This window comes from Macrosteles quadrilineatus, unplaced genomic scaffold (assembly GCF_028750875.1).
Source record: "Macrosteles quadrilineatus isolate MER2022 unplaced genomic scaffold, UCM_ALF_1.0 Scaffold_16__1_contigs__length_3527350, whole genome shotgun sequence".
In the NCBI taxonomy this organism is placed as follows: Eukaryota; Metazoa; Arthropoda; class Insecta; order Hemiptera; family Cicadellidae; genus Macrosteles; species Macrosteles quadrilineatus.
Genome location: NW_026542609.1, coordinates 1,543,225 through 1,558,565, shown reverse-complemented (window position 1 = coordinate 1,558,565; position 15,341 = coordinate 1,543,225). Strand labels below are relative to the sequence as shown.

The window sequence follows — 15,341 nt, the reverse complement described above, 5'->3', positions numbered from 1 at the left end:
TCATTTGTTAGAAGTAAGCTGGAATATTGTGTTTTAGTTTGGTTTCCTTTCAACTCATACCAAAAAAATGCAATAGAAATTCTACAAAATAAATTTCTACGATACTTGTTTTTAAAAAGGTATAATCAGAGATGTGACTGGCATATGTCAACTGATTCATTGAGAAAATTGTTTGATTTCCATAGCCTTACATTGAGAAGGGAAGTTTTAGCATTGATTTTTCTGTATAAAATCCTAAATAAGAAAGTTGATAGTTTGTTTTTGTTGAGTAAGATTGCTTTTTATGTTCCTCGTAATAATTCAAGGTCGTCAATTTCATTTTATATCCCTCGTTGTTACACTGTTCAATTTTATAGTTTTTCACTTTTTACAGGCTTACGTTTATTAAATGTCCACAATAGTAAAATAGATGTTTTTTCTGACACTATTAAGCAGTTTAAATTTAAGATAAACGCTTTGCTTACGTAATGTAATCCATCCCTTTAGATTTGCAGCCAAAATAAGTGAAATTTTCAACAACGTTGTCCATTTTTATTAACTTGTATTCACTCTTTTTTTACTATTATCATCACTGGTTTTGTATTGTCTATTTATGTGCACTTTTTGTATTTGTTTTGTTCTTCACTTTATGTATTATTTTTCATTATAGCTGTTTTGGGTTTATACCTGTAGCTATTGTAAATTGTGTATAAATAAATACATAAATAAATAAATTGATGGAAGAATAATTCCACTTATTACTCGTGAAAATAACTTCAAAAATATTGAACGTGATCACGTTTTCAAACCTGTAGGTAGCATAAACATAATCTCATTCTAACGGAATACCATATACAATTTCTCTTATGATTTTGCGAATTATTGGTCGAATATGAGACAATGTTAAAAGTATAAATCATTTAATAGTGACAATAGCTGTCAGAAGTAGTTGGGTGAAAACTACCCGGAAGTCGTTCAGTTATGAATAAATTTTCTAAATATGGATACAGACCCAAAGAGTGAGTACGGGTTTTACTTGTTCCCATGGCCCTCCCCCTAATTGCCGCCACTGGGAAATTGAAAATAGTTAACTATTTAAATATTTAATGAGGATGAGTTGTTTTTGCTATAATTTGTAATTAAATGTCATTTCTACAAAATACTGCACCTGTATTTTATATCAAACACCTGGAAACTATTGTAACACCATCTGGCTTTCCAGTCTAGGGTTTGCATGCAGCCAGGTAATGAACATGTCACGGCGCCGTCGCGGCGGAATACCAGAACAGTGATTTCACAGTCCAACAGTTGTACGTGTTAAGTAGCGGATTGTGTTCTCACTGTGTCACTAGTTACAGGGTAATCGTTCCGCTGCGGTAACCGTGACTTTTCCACCTGTGACATTCTGATTGTGCGGTGACGGTGACGTTGCATATACTTTACAAATTGATTGTACAACTTTACGAATTAATTGACAATTGGGACGGTATTGGTATATTGGGACGGCATATACTCGTAGCTGTTAAGGGTGAGTACACTATTGGATGGGTGTAAATTGGAATCACTCATGGAGAATCCAACAGGGTACCATTATAGAAATTTATTTTATGGCTTTTCGAAAGAACAATCATATCCATAATGCTGATGTACGATAATGTTCGAAATGTGTCTTTCAATTTCAGATGGATTGATGTACCGGTAACATTACAGTAACACTCCTACCAATAAGATTGACGTTTACTACTGAAGTATTTATGATGTGTCAATTTACCGTTGTGAAGTTGACACTCGTTGTAATCTCAGTTTACAGCCTCGTACAAACTTGAGCTGTAAATTCAGCTTATAAAGTGTTGCGTGGTGTACTCTCGTTACTTTCGCCTTACAATTTGTCACGATTGTTTTGTTACTGCTCTCAATTCACGCTTCAATTGTTAAGCTTATAACAGTTTATTTGACAAGTAATTAAGACTTCGCTGTCACAATTGGTGTTTTTACTAGTGTTACAGTATACGTACGTCGTTGGGACGTTATGATACGGCAATCATTGTTTTATAGAATGAAGCTAAATCATTCTCCCATTAGCTCGTCAAAATCCCTTATAATGGGCAAGCGTTGGGAGTAACTATGATATTTTATGGAAAGATTGGTAATGTTCCAATGACTTTTGAACCCTAATTTTTACAGCATTAGGGTTGTTTCCTTTTGCCTATGACTTCATTTTAATCAAAATCTAGAATTTTTTTTTTATTTTCATTTATCAGTTATTTTACTCGTTTTATTGGGTTTTCTGGGATAATCGCCATTATAAATTAAAATTCCCGAAAAAGAAAATTGGAAAAAGTTTGGAAATACCATGGATAGTATGGACCCAAATACTAAATTTCATCGAAATGTGGTCTATAGCATTTTCAAATTCGCACAAATACATACATTACTTAGAAACCCACTTATTTGGGTTCTGGCTATTAAAATGTAAAATTCAAACTTGAACATTTTTACTACAACAAAAATGTCTTCATATATTATGTATAGAGGGAGAAATAAAAAATGAACACGACTTTCATAATGAATATTGGAAAATCCATCCACAAAAAAACGTTATTTTTAATTATTGTAAGCTATAATTAATAATTTCAATTGGTCTGATTTGAGTTAAACTTCCGAAATACCTACTACAAAATGTCATGTAAAAAATCATACGCTGTAAGTATATACATTTTGCCGTACGTAGAAACGGCGAGGTGATTCGTAATATGTTGTTGTTCCACAAATTGGAGCCATTCATCAGCACTCCTCTTATCAGATTTACTATGCAATATGCAATCTTGTTATTTTCTATGTCAGAACGTGCAACGCCTAGTTTCGCAATTCCTAGTAGGAACGTTCGCCAAAGTATTGAGCCGTTTCTGTTCGATATTTGTTTAACAATTTAACGCAAATATTACATTTTAGTCACATACATTTACACCTGTGTGACGTTTTGACTTTAAATCGCCTTGGGGTTGGAGAAGAAATGCGGTTTTAGATTAACTAGTGTACATGTTGCTCGAAATCGAGCAATTTCAAATAAGTACATGAGTCGAGGAGTTACAAATAAACAAATGACTTGTTTAATAACTAATAACAGTCATAATTTCCGATGATTTTAAAAGAGTCAACTAAAATATTATTAACTGATAAAAATACTCACAATTTACATAACAATCCTATTCCAGTTTAAAGGGTTAATGTTTAACTATCAAACTGTCCATGGACGGGAAAAGGTAAGCTTACAATTTAAGTCAAAGTAAAAAGGCTGTCAGATTTTATAATGTACTGTACCTAAGTTATGTAGCCAATTTGTAGGTGTAGGGTGTAGGCTACTTTAAACTCTACAGAACATTATAAATCATTCGAGTTAGGCAAAAACTGGCAGAACTCTGAAATGGAGTTATTTATCATAGGCATACTCATATGCCAAATCCTTAAAATAAAAATGCAATGATTAATAACTTATATCATTAAACACAAACCAACATCCTAAACTATACACATTTTTAATACAACATAGATAATTTACACATTGACTGTTTACAATTAACAACATGTGTTATTCTTCAGGCATTTGACAGTTCTGGTTGAATACATTTAAATGTCAAAGCAAATGTAATATTTAATTTCTGACAACAGCTGGAGTTTCAAAACAATGTTTGTTTCCCATGTTAATCTTATGGAGAAATACGAAACTTTAAAGGGCCCCAGGGCCTCACCCTCTAATTATTTACCTAAAAAGAAAGTTTCCTGCACAACTTCACGTTACGCTCTTTCCAATGACACCAAAAACATGTCAATCGGTTCAGTAGTTTCGGAGGAGTAATTGTCACAAAAATCCTGCTTGCGTATTAAATAAGTACTAGAGGTCGTCCAGTGGTCGAAACTCGACCAAAAATTTGTAATGTACAGACTTCTCTATTTTCACCCCACACTGTAAATAAAACATGTGATTGGAGTTTCTTCAATTTGTTTTGATTTTCTGTTTATATTTCGTTGTTATTTCGTCACCAGCATGGAAACCCATAAAGCCCATGTTAATTTTTTTCAAATTTCAAATTCATTTCTTGTGCTTATTTCTGAGCCTATTTTAATTTTTAAAGGGATTCTGCACACCTACAGAAAAATATCTTTCTAACGGTATGCGAAGATTTTTCCTGCGATGCCCACAAGCTGATAAAAAAGGTTTTAAAGAAACATGCTTGCCTATTAATATATAGATAGATTTTGTGTATTATTATCCTATGTATAATGAAGCATAATTCTTAAAAACCTTTTTTCTCAGCTGGTTTGCTTCACAGGGAAAATCTACGCATACTGGTAGAAAGATATTTTTCTTTAGATGTACAAAATCCCTTTATCAATTAAAATAGACTAAAAAATAAGCACAAAAAATGAATTTAAAAATAAAATAAAAGATGACATGGGTCTTATGGGTTGCTATGTTGGTGACGAAATGACAACGAAATATAAAGAGAAAATCAAAACAAATGGAAGAGATTCCAATCACATATTTATTTACAGCGTGGGGTGAATAAAGAGAAAATTTCAAACTGCAAGTGTAATCGTTTGGTATCATTTTACAGGTCTTGACAAAAATAAACAATTGCTATAAAGAAAAACCGAAATCGGACCACTAATAACAAAATGATGCCCTTAAAAGTATCAAATCCAAATAACCATGAGGGTGGCTGAAAATTAACTTGCACCCCCTTAACTTTTAAGCTATTTGAGATTTTTGAAATCGGTTTTCGGCAACCTGTTTCGATATGAAAGGCTACAATAATGTAGGTTAATTTTGCTCTTAGTTGGGGGTGGGGAGTAGCTCAAAATTTTCAAATAGGAACTATGGTCGATTTTGGTATCATTTTACAGGTCTTGACAAAACTAAACAATGAACATCAAGAAAATATAAATCGGACTACTAATAACAGAATGGCAGTTAAAAATTACTTATAATAACAATGTCTTAATAATTTTAATCTCAATCTTTTGTTTCCTTAGTCTATGATACTAGTAACGTTTTAGTTTAGCAGATAATTTGTCCAAGTCATAAATTAATACTCTATAACTGTTACGTAGTCACTCACTTTCATAAGTGCAACCTATAACAGTACAATGGCAGTTATCTATTCCACATATGCTTAGTAAGTTACGTGGGTACCTATACATAACATTAACGAAAATTACCTCTTACGTAACAGAACGTACAGCAACATTACCAGCGTAGTTCTTAGGCCTAGTGGCAATTACAATAAGGTCCAAAATGTGTTCAAAACATAAAGAAATGTTCTTCATACACAGTTTACGTATCCGAGAAGGAGGCTAACGGTTCCTACCATTTATCACCGAAGAATATAAATAACCTAATTTATGTTTCCTAAAAACACCATTAAGGTTCTAGCAGGTTTTTATTTTTAAGGATATTAAATTACTTATCGTACTTATCGTACCACATTCAAATACATGTTAATATTGCCGAAAATAATATTCTTTGAGATACAATTAAAATTATTTAACACACACATCTTAGGTTATTACTGCTTGAAAGGATTTCGAAATCCTAATTTCATAAGCTAATAGCGTCGTCGCATACAAAGGGTGGACCTACCGGCAAGGTTTACTGATACCGAACTGACCTTGTAGTTTGATCTAGAAGCACGTGGGAGACAATAGGGGAAGGACAAAGAGAAGCAGGATGCGTCTCAAGATGTCCATAGAATATAGAAGCATGATTAGAAAGTACAATAGGAAAATGTGTGCCCGCTTTCATACGCGGGCGGTAGCTCCTTTGACAGTAGCTTAGTATACAGACAGCTTCAGAAAGGAAATTAACGTAGATTAACCCACGGAGTACGCTTATGATAATAAATTGATTTTCATTACTCTACACACGAAAGTACACTTTCTAAACGTAAAATGAGATAAGAAAATAGGTAATTCCCGCTACTGCACGGAAAAGTTACATAACGTTAACTTTCCGTGCGTATGTACTGCACGGAAAGTAACCGCTATGGGATTTTGCGGTGCAGTCAGATCAGCTGATTGTATTGTTGTTGAAAACACATTCCTCGCTTATATATTGACATTGTCAGTTAGGTTATGTTTGTTGAGATAGATTCTTTGAACTATGTGTACTAATATGGATAATATTCCTGAAACTTTGATGAACAGAGCAGTAAGTGTAACAAACGAATTATTGCCTGATGTGTCGCGTTTAAGATACGAAAATGAATACGATAAGCTTTGTACTTGGTGTCAAAAAGAAAACATTAAACCTAGCCAGGTTAATGATGACATACTTCTAGTCTATATGTCAGAACTGTCGAAAACTATGAAACCTAGCACCTTGTGGAGCAAGTATTCAATGGTTAAAAATGTCTTAAAAGTAAAAGAAAATCTTGGAAATTTAAAATTTCCAAAAACAGTTGCATTTTTAAAGAAAAAGTCTGTTGGTTTCAAACCTAAAAAAGCGAATGTTTTTACATCTGATCAAATTTCTCAGTTCATGATCAACGCTCCCGACAAAGAATGGTTGTTAAGTAAAGTAATTTTGACGTTTGGCATTTTTGGAGCCCTTAGGCGAGATGATCTATTACGCCTTAGCATAAATGACGTAAAAGATTATGGCAGTTTCATTAAGGTTACATTGAGAGATGGTAAAACACATGCTAGCAGAAGTTTCATCATTACAGACGATGAATGTACGTATCAACCCTGCCAGCTAGTACGTAAATATTTGTCTTTACGCCCATCAAAAATGACGAGCCCTAGACTTTTTGTTGGCTTCAGGCAAGGCAAGTGCGTAGCACAACATGTCGGGAGTCATACGATTTCGGATGTTCCCAAAAAGGTCGCCCAGTACCTTAAGCTAGAACAGCCTGAATCCTACACAGGTCATGCTATTCGACGCACATCCGCGTCAATGCTGGTGGAAGGGGGAGCGGATTTACTCACACTCAAGAGGCACGGAGGCTGGAAAAGTGCAACCGTTGCTGAAGGTTACATTGAGGAGTCCATAAATAGAAAAATTGATGTGTCTAAAAAACTTTTTTCAAAACCAAGTACTTCAATCTCAAATCAAAACAATTCCTCTTTGAATTTACTTCCAATCAGAGACATTACTAATTCAATTTCAAATTACAACAATTCCTCTTTGGATTCACTGCCACTCAATAACATTTCTAACAATGATGAAGAGGTGAATCTGGTTTCAAAACAATATTTTACAATCGACGATGTAATTTCATCAGAAGAAGATACTGTGCAAAATCGCAATTTCATTCAAGAAAATAATAAAGTTGATGGAACACACTCGGAAGTCAATGTTGCAGAAATGAGAAAAAACCTAAAGCTACCACAAAAAATGTTAAACATAAGTGAAAATCAAAACTGCGACTTTAACATACATTTTCATTTTCATTAATAAAGATTTATCAGCGTGTTGATCCTATGTAATCATCAAAGGTCTCTTTCTTTATTTGTTTATTCATCAGCTTGTTCTGTAGTTAATTTAATAAAGATACTTTTTTTTACCCAAAATAGTCTGTTTTTCCTCAAACTATTGGCCATGCAATTATTAATAAGTGCACGGAAAAAACTCATAACGTTAAGTTTCCGTGCTTATGTCGAGGTACATACACACGGAAAGTTAGCGTTATGAGTTTTTTCCGTGCACTTATTAATAATTCAGAGTTGAGTTTTTTTTCATTAGTTCGGTTTTTTCTCTTAATACTAAGTTAAATAAACGAAAATTTTCATGTTTTTATAAGTTTTCGGTATCGTAATGAAAAATAATGTTCAATACTCGCCTCGAAAGTGTCATTGCGGGGCACGATGGCGTTTCCAGCGCTCGGCTTCGCCTCGCGCGAAAATGCCATCTCTCCCCGCAATGAGTCACTTTCCAGTCTAGTAATGAAAACTACTATTATTTTGAATCAGCTGTTTTTTAAGTGGGCCAAAATTCAATTTAAACACTTCTTGCAAGCCATAACATCTGATATGCCAAATTAATTAAGTCACTTTACTAAACACTTAACTACGGACGATTAACTCTGTAATAACAATACTAATACATGGACAAAATAAATGTGGAACGTTAAGGCTACACTGTAATTTTTTCTCAAGTTGGTTAAGCTTTTGGAAACAGCTTGACATTTACTCAATTGATACTAAAATCGGAAATGTAGGAGACATTTCCATTCAATTTCCATTCAAAAGACCCCCGACAGCAAAACTACAGACTAAGCGAATTTCCATTGGATTTTCGCAATCTTTTTTTTATTAATCTTGTCAGGCTTATTCCCTATTTTAACAGCATTAGGGTTAACAACTACTTAGATTTACTGCTACAGAGAAATAAGGGGATTTTTTAGTAAAATAGAAAAAACGTATTAAGAAATGTATTAGTTTGTCAATTTTGGTCAAATATATCCATAAACAACAGTTTACTTACTTGCCATAATAAAAATATGGGTAAACTTATATTAAATATTAATCTGCAATTATTAGGAATTTTCTACCAGGCATACAACTCTTAAATATTCTAAGTTACTTGTTTTCTAAGCTCTACAAAATGGTTTGAAAAGATATTGCTAATTTTATGTTTGGAAACACCAATTTTGCCCTTATAAACTCTCTGTAAACCCCCGTTTCCATAATCCAATCAAGGTAGTCCGCGAACTCGTTCGAATAACCTAGGTATACTTACGAACATAATACTGTAGGGCCTATATGTATTTGAATGTATAGAGTTTTTTGACTCTGGGAACATCAAAATGAAAAAGTTTAATCGGTCCTGGGTCTTGGTCTTACCATGAGACCTACCGTTTAAGTTTATTCCCTTTATGCGTTCAAATCATCTGCGAAATAGATCAAAGTTCTTTAGAAGGTTTGAAACCGATTTTATGATACAGTATAGTTCCTTGTCATGTATCCACATGCAGTATATTTGAGTAGGGAGTTTATGGTGCGACATCCCAAGTATATTTTCAGAGTGGCTAATAAAAATACGCGATTTTACGTGACGAGTGCCCTCGTAGGATTCCCTTTCACTACAGATTCCATGCAAAGAAAGCTAAATTCAAACTCATGATTTAAACATAATACCATAATACCATGTTATATTCGAGCCACATTCTCTTCTCTTATTTCTGTGTTCTTTGGAGTCTAAGGAAAGTCTGTGTGTAGAAGATTATTACTTTCCTTTATCATGGATACGTTGGCTTATTGCAAATAGGAAGGAAAGAAAGTGTTCGAATTGTGACCATTTGTAAAGTTGCCAATGTATTTGTTTCTGGTTCATGTCGAATGTGTAGGTATGTGTTGTTAGGTGGAAAGGTAGAACTCAGCGTTCATTTTATCGTCGTATACATTTATAGATTTATGTATTGCGATGGTTACACGAGTATGTACTATTCTGTTAGTATTACTTGCATCACTATGACTGCTACAATAAAAACTAATTTGATGTGTTTATAATTATATTCAGTAATGGATGAGGTGTGCAGGTATCTTTTGAATAGCTCTTATCTTTATGCATTTTATACCTAGCATGCAGGATTAAAATATTCCACACTATTGAACGTGATATTCTTTCAACTAATCACTCTAGCCGTCGATTAGCGTATTTTAGACTATCTAAAATCCCTAAATCTTCAAATCATTTCTCAAACATCCATAAAATATCAACTTCGAGTTTTGGTATTGTACCTAACTACAAAAAAATTTTAATTTTTGTTTCGATTTCGATTTTTTAAACACCAAATTTTACTTACTGCATTACTTTTGTAATTTTTGATTTTTCCTGTAAGGACGTAGGCCCTAATTTGGCTGGACTTAGCCAAACTACAGTACTTCCTTACAGGAATAAAATTAAAAATACGTTTTAGGAGAACGCATTTGTACATTCTAAAGCGCCGCTTGCGAAATTCAGTGAGCTGTGATTTAGCCTATGGGATTCTAAGAAGCGACATGTGTAATATCTGCAAACTTGCGCATTGCTTTAAAATACTTTACTCCGGAAAGCTCTACGTTATGTTCCGAAAAGAGTGCACCTACTGGTAGCCACTACTGTACATCGTGAAAGGATGTACCGGTCAATAGCAGCTCTAAAATACAAAATAAAATAAAAATATTCGAATTCTAAAGTATTCTAAAGACGCTGATCCGAAAAATTGCGTCGCACACCGAAAACTGCACTGACGGTCACTGCTCACTATTTCAGTGCTTCGAGAGATAATCCATAATGTCTTTCGGAGAAGTGCCTTTCGAAGTTATGCCTTTCGTAGTTATGTCTTTTAGAGTTTTGTTTTTTGGAGTTTCGCTTTGCGAAGTAATCCGTGAACCCCTCCCTAGGGAATGGCTATTATTTAGTTAATATGTACTTCAACCCGTCCTCTTAGCACAGACAACACGATGCTTCTACCAGTTACCTTGGAGGCTGGGAGTCATTGCCGCCTAGTGTCAGTTTCGTTGTTGCATCATGTTTCCCGGATCTGCGGTGCTCGGAGGTCCCAATGTAAGGTGACCGAGACCGATCTGCACAATAGGGGTTCACCACATTGTCTGCAACCGCTGACCTTGCAATCCCGAGTCTTCGGGACGTTGAACAGGCTTTTCGGGTGTTCGCTAAAAGCTTGTCAATTAGCGGATACCACTGATGTTAGAACAGACACTCTATGTATCATCAACATAATATCATGTTGAAATCACCAATATATAGACAAAATCGATGATGGAAAGAATCAACATCTTAGGCCCTTAGGCACGTCCACCATTGCTGACAAAATTATAACTGCTGTGAATATTATTCTTTTCTTCATCATTTGGCAATTAATAAATAAATGGTCTTAAATAGAAACGACTGGAGTTCGAGAAACAAAGACCAGTACAGCAATGGGGACTGTACAATTTTGTTTAGGTCTAGAGTGACTATTACATACAAATTTTAATGAAAAGCGGTAGTTTTGTTAATGAATGATTGAATGAAAATTAGATTTGTTTGGTTACATAGAAAAACCAATTTATAATAAAAATAAAAAAAAAATTAAAAAAAAACTCTGAAAATACATGGAGAGCACACAAATACAAAATTTAATCAAAATCGGGCCACAACTGTAGCTCTGACATACAAACAGACACGAACACAGCAGATATCACTACTCCGGAAACCACCTTTTTGGTTCAGTGGGACCATGGGACCCCAAACGAATATTTCCATCCTAAACTCGGAAATTTTTACGAAAACAATACGTTCTCTAAACTACGTAGGAGGTAGAAAGTAATAACGTCGTGTGGTTCCTCTTCTTGATAACTGTATTGCAATTGTTGGCATATGCCCACATGTACTGCATTTGTGTTGTAGGTACATGTAATGCTTGATGTTACTACATATTGTCTTGCTGAGGTAAGGACAATCTCTTGTTTTTATCTCTTAACGAGTCTGGCCGTTATGTTTATTTTCAGTAAGATGCCTTGTAATTGTATATTCATGGCAATTGCAGATTCTGATTCTGATTACAATACCTCTACCTGCTCGTACCAAAGGTTTCAACCTCGGTAGGTCCATGACTGAGGTAGGTCAGTACCTTGCTGTTCAGTAAGTACTCAAGTGTCAATACACGCAGTTTACGACGTCTAGACATATAAACTACTACCTTTGCTGAATACTGCGACCCATCCGTGCCAGGGGCATTTTGGCCGTTAAACCGGTGATTGGTTTTCACAAGACTCGTGAATGAATCGTCTTTATATGAACCACGTTGAGATACACCTGTTTAATGAATCCTATACTCTTATGAGCAATGTTTGCTTGTATGTATGCTTGCACAAATGTCCCGAAAATGGCTTCAACGATTTCCTTCAAATAATGTAAACAAATTATTTATGACCTAAAAACGTAATTAACGACAGCCATCTACCTCCAGGAAATTCGTATATCACTACATAGTCCAGTAGATATGCACTTTTTACTAGGAAAGTATTCCGAACTTTATGGAATTTTACATGTTGTCTGGGGGTACTCTGGGACGTATATCCTGAGTTTTCAACCTCTAGCACCATGTGCTAACTTTAGAAGGGGTCAAAAACTTCAAAACTTTCGGTATTTTTTATGCTTTTTGTTTATATGTTGTTAACTAAGCATATTTTGTGTACCATTGTGCATCACAAAGTTGTAGAGCCTAAAATTTGCTAAATTTTGGTTGGTAAACAATGTAGACTCAATATTAACTGGGATGCGGCCAAACAAAGTTTGAATTTCTTTTTATTTAAGCAAATTGTTTAAAACGGAAAGTTTCGACCCTGTAACTATTTATTACTATCTTTGCCATGTAGTTATTTTAAAAACTCATCAATATTAACATCTTTGAATACCTATTAACCCCCCCCCCCCTCCCATCACCCTTCATGCACTCACCAAACATTTTCGGTGGAAACTTGATCAAAATTGGTCCAGAAGTTTTCATTAAATCTAGTGTATCCGCGACGTTGCCACTCCAACGCCGCGGCCTTGTTGGATATGCTGTTACGGATTTTATTCCAACAACAGTATTTCGCCGTTGTTTTCCTTTTGCTTGTTACCGCAACAGTCTGAAGCCTCCTCCACAACAATGGTCAGTGGAAGCGTCTCAGGTGCGATGACTGGCGCATTCCTCTATGGTCTGGACGTCGTGCATTACTCTGTGCTATAATGGACATCATTACTCCATGGAACATCTCCCGCGCTCCCACACACTGTGAATACCTAGCCGTGGACCTCAATGCTACAATTAGTATGAGAGCAACCCAAGTTATCTATTAGTGTCGAGGCAGTTTGGGTTACTTACGATGTTTAACGAATCGTTTTATTGATGGATATTCTCGGAAAATGATTTATCTTATGGGGATCAATTAGTGAATTATACTCGTATTCTACATTGACTGTACATACTACACTAATAAAGTCATTGGTGTGACATATTCCAGACGTAAACATATTCCAGTTTTTATTTTACGTCATGGGCAGGATAGTAAGGACATTACAGGCCACATCTCAAATTTTCAAAGGAAGGGTGTTGTCTTTCTATATAGAAATTCTGTCTAAAATGCTGTTTTACTATAAACAATAATTTACAAATAAGTAATATGTTTACTACAGCTATTAATTGAGCCTCTATCCAAAAGGAGTTAGTATTCATATGCACTTTAAGTGGGTGTAGGTTCCATTATTTCTACGCATTGATGTTTTTTTCATTCCATAGAACTATTTACTACCACTATTAAAAAAAAAAATGTAATAAGAAACTAAATAAAAATTCGTCTTCTATCATTGTAGTTATAGTTGCTGTATTTGAAGTTGACGTTGGCAGTGGATGTTTGTAGTTATGGTTTGGTGTACGATTTAGTTTTATACTATAATATATTGATATTTTGTATACATTATACTAATAAGAGTTTTTTTGTTTTACAGGTTGGCACGGTTCCCTTCTACAACTTAGTAAGTAGCAAGAATTAACAATTGACTCGTACAATAAATTGAAACAAAATTACGTATGAAAAACATTTTCCATATTCTGCAATTGTTCAGTCACACTTGTTGTGTACAGAATTCAACACTGACAACACTTTTGTATAACATGTGCTTTGCGATTGAATGTCTCTTTGCTACATATCTGAATTTACACAACTTTTCTTCTCTGTTGAGTTGTTTCTTTATTTTGATATCTTAACGTGTAAAATACACGTTTCTTAAGATAAAGAAAGCAAACCATTGACAATAACGGGGCAACAACATAGCTGTTTTAGTTGTCTTGTTTTGTGGCATTGGAACTAACTAGGTATTTTGGGGTAAAACTTTTGTTTTTATATCATTCTCCGGTCTAGATCATTTAGTTGATTACGTTGCATTTTCACAACCTAATACTAATTCATGGACAGTAACTAATGTCCACAAGATAATAGGTGACCGGTAAATAGTAGCATGTTTGTTGGTTAGTACAATTACTTCGAAAATTTATCAAGGATTTTTTAAACTCAACCTTAATTTTATTCCCTTTCCTGAATTTAGTGATGATGTATCATAGGTAGGCCTATTTTTATGAAGATAGTTCATAAATAGTTGACCAATTCAGTGCTAAAATCCTATGGGTGCAGCCATAAAGGCTCTTTCAGTAGGTACTGTATATCATTTGTGATAAAGGTTGAATGGATTTCATTCAACATACGTAGTGCTTTAATGAAATTCAAAGTGCTTAAACAACCAACTAATCCTTTGCTTATAATGTGATTAATAATAAAAATAAGTTATTTTTATGCGCGGAACAGTCTTCCTGCATTCTCATACGTTTAGAACGCACTCCTAGTTTAAAATTGATACATTTTAAGTCAGTAGTCCAGCCAAATCATCATTATAAAAATGTTAAATAATTTATAAATAAAAAAACCTTTTTAAAACAAAACGTTTTTAAACGCACTAAAAAGTAGAAAATAATTTATAAATATGTGGAGATTTAAGACAAAAAACGTGGGGTGCATGCAATAGATAACTCACAATTACCTTCACCTATTGAACTATTATTATCATTTGCATACACCCCACGTTTTTTGTTTTAAATCCTAAAAGTAATTATACTCTCCACATATTTATAAATTATTTTATACTTTTCAGTTTTTAATGTGTGTGGATGTTAAATCGATTTCAAGCATCTATATCAGATTAAGACAGAGGCATGTGGGAATTCTAAAGTTTATTTGAGTTTCTTTTCATATAATTATGTAGCCTATTAGATTGAATGTATGGCCTACCTACTAACTATAAATATATCAATCAATTTAATTTATTGTTTGCTTTATAGAATACTAAATAAATAACAATTGACATTATTAACAAACACCTTTATATATACAATCAGATTGTTTATCTTTATTTTGAAATTTTTGTTTGTATAAAGAATCTCTTGTGAGCATAACCTGTACCTATTAACCTCTGCTCTTCGAACTGTCAAATTTAAGTATTTACAGTTGACTTAAATTAATTGATATATTTACATTCTTTCAAAATGTAAACAAGAAAATTTGAAAGCCCATGGGGCGTAGCCCAAGGGTAATATGTAAATTAAATGATATAATATTGCATTGTCATCCATTTGTGAGCTATGTTTCAAATTTCAAGTCTCTAGCTCATCAGGAACTTCGTTTAAAATTGATATCTAAATTTGTAGGAAAGCGAGCTAATAAAAACAAGCCCGTGGGGCGTAGCCCAAGGGAAATATAAAAATTAAATGATATAATATTGCATTGTCATCCATTTGTGAGCTATGTTTCAAGTTTCAAGTCTCTAGCTCATCGGGAAG

General features: G+C 34.1%; 1 protein-coding gene across 8 annotated transcripts in view; it reads left to right on the top strand.

Moving 5' to 3' along the window:
- Positions 1–15,341, top strand: part of LOC129005104 (SH3 and multiple ankyrin repeat domains protein 3-like) — a 238,027-nt gene that overhangs the window by 110,291 nt on the left and 112,395 nt on the right. The window contains exon 1 of one of the 8 annotated variants that reach the window (XM_054433899.1): positions 13,471–13,486. The exons of the other annotated variants lie outside the window; for them this stretch is intronic. The gene's annotated coding sequence lies outside the window, so the exon portion shown is untranslated. Of the gene's footprint in view, positions 1–13,470; positions 13,487–15,341 lie in introns of those variants that run through there. 8 annotated transcript variants of the gene reach the window in all.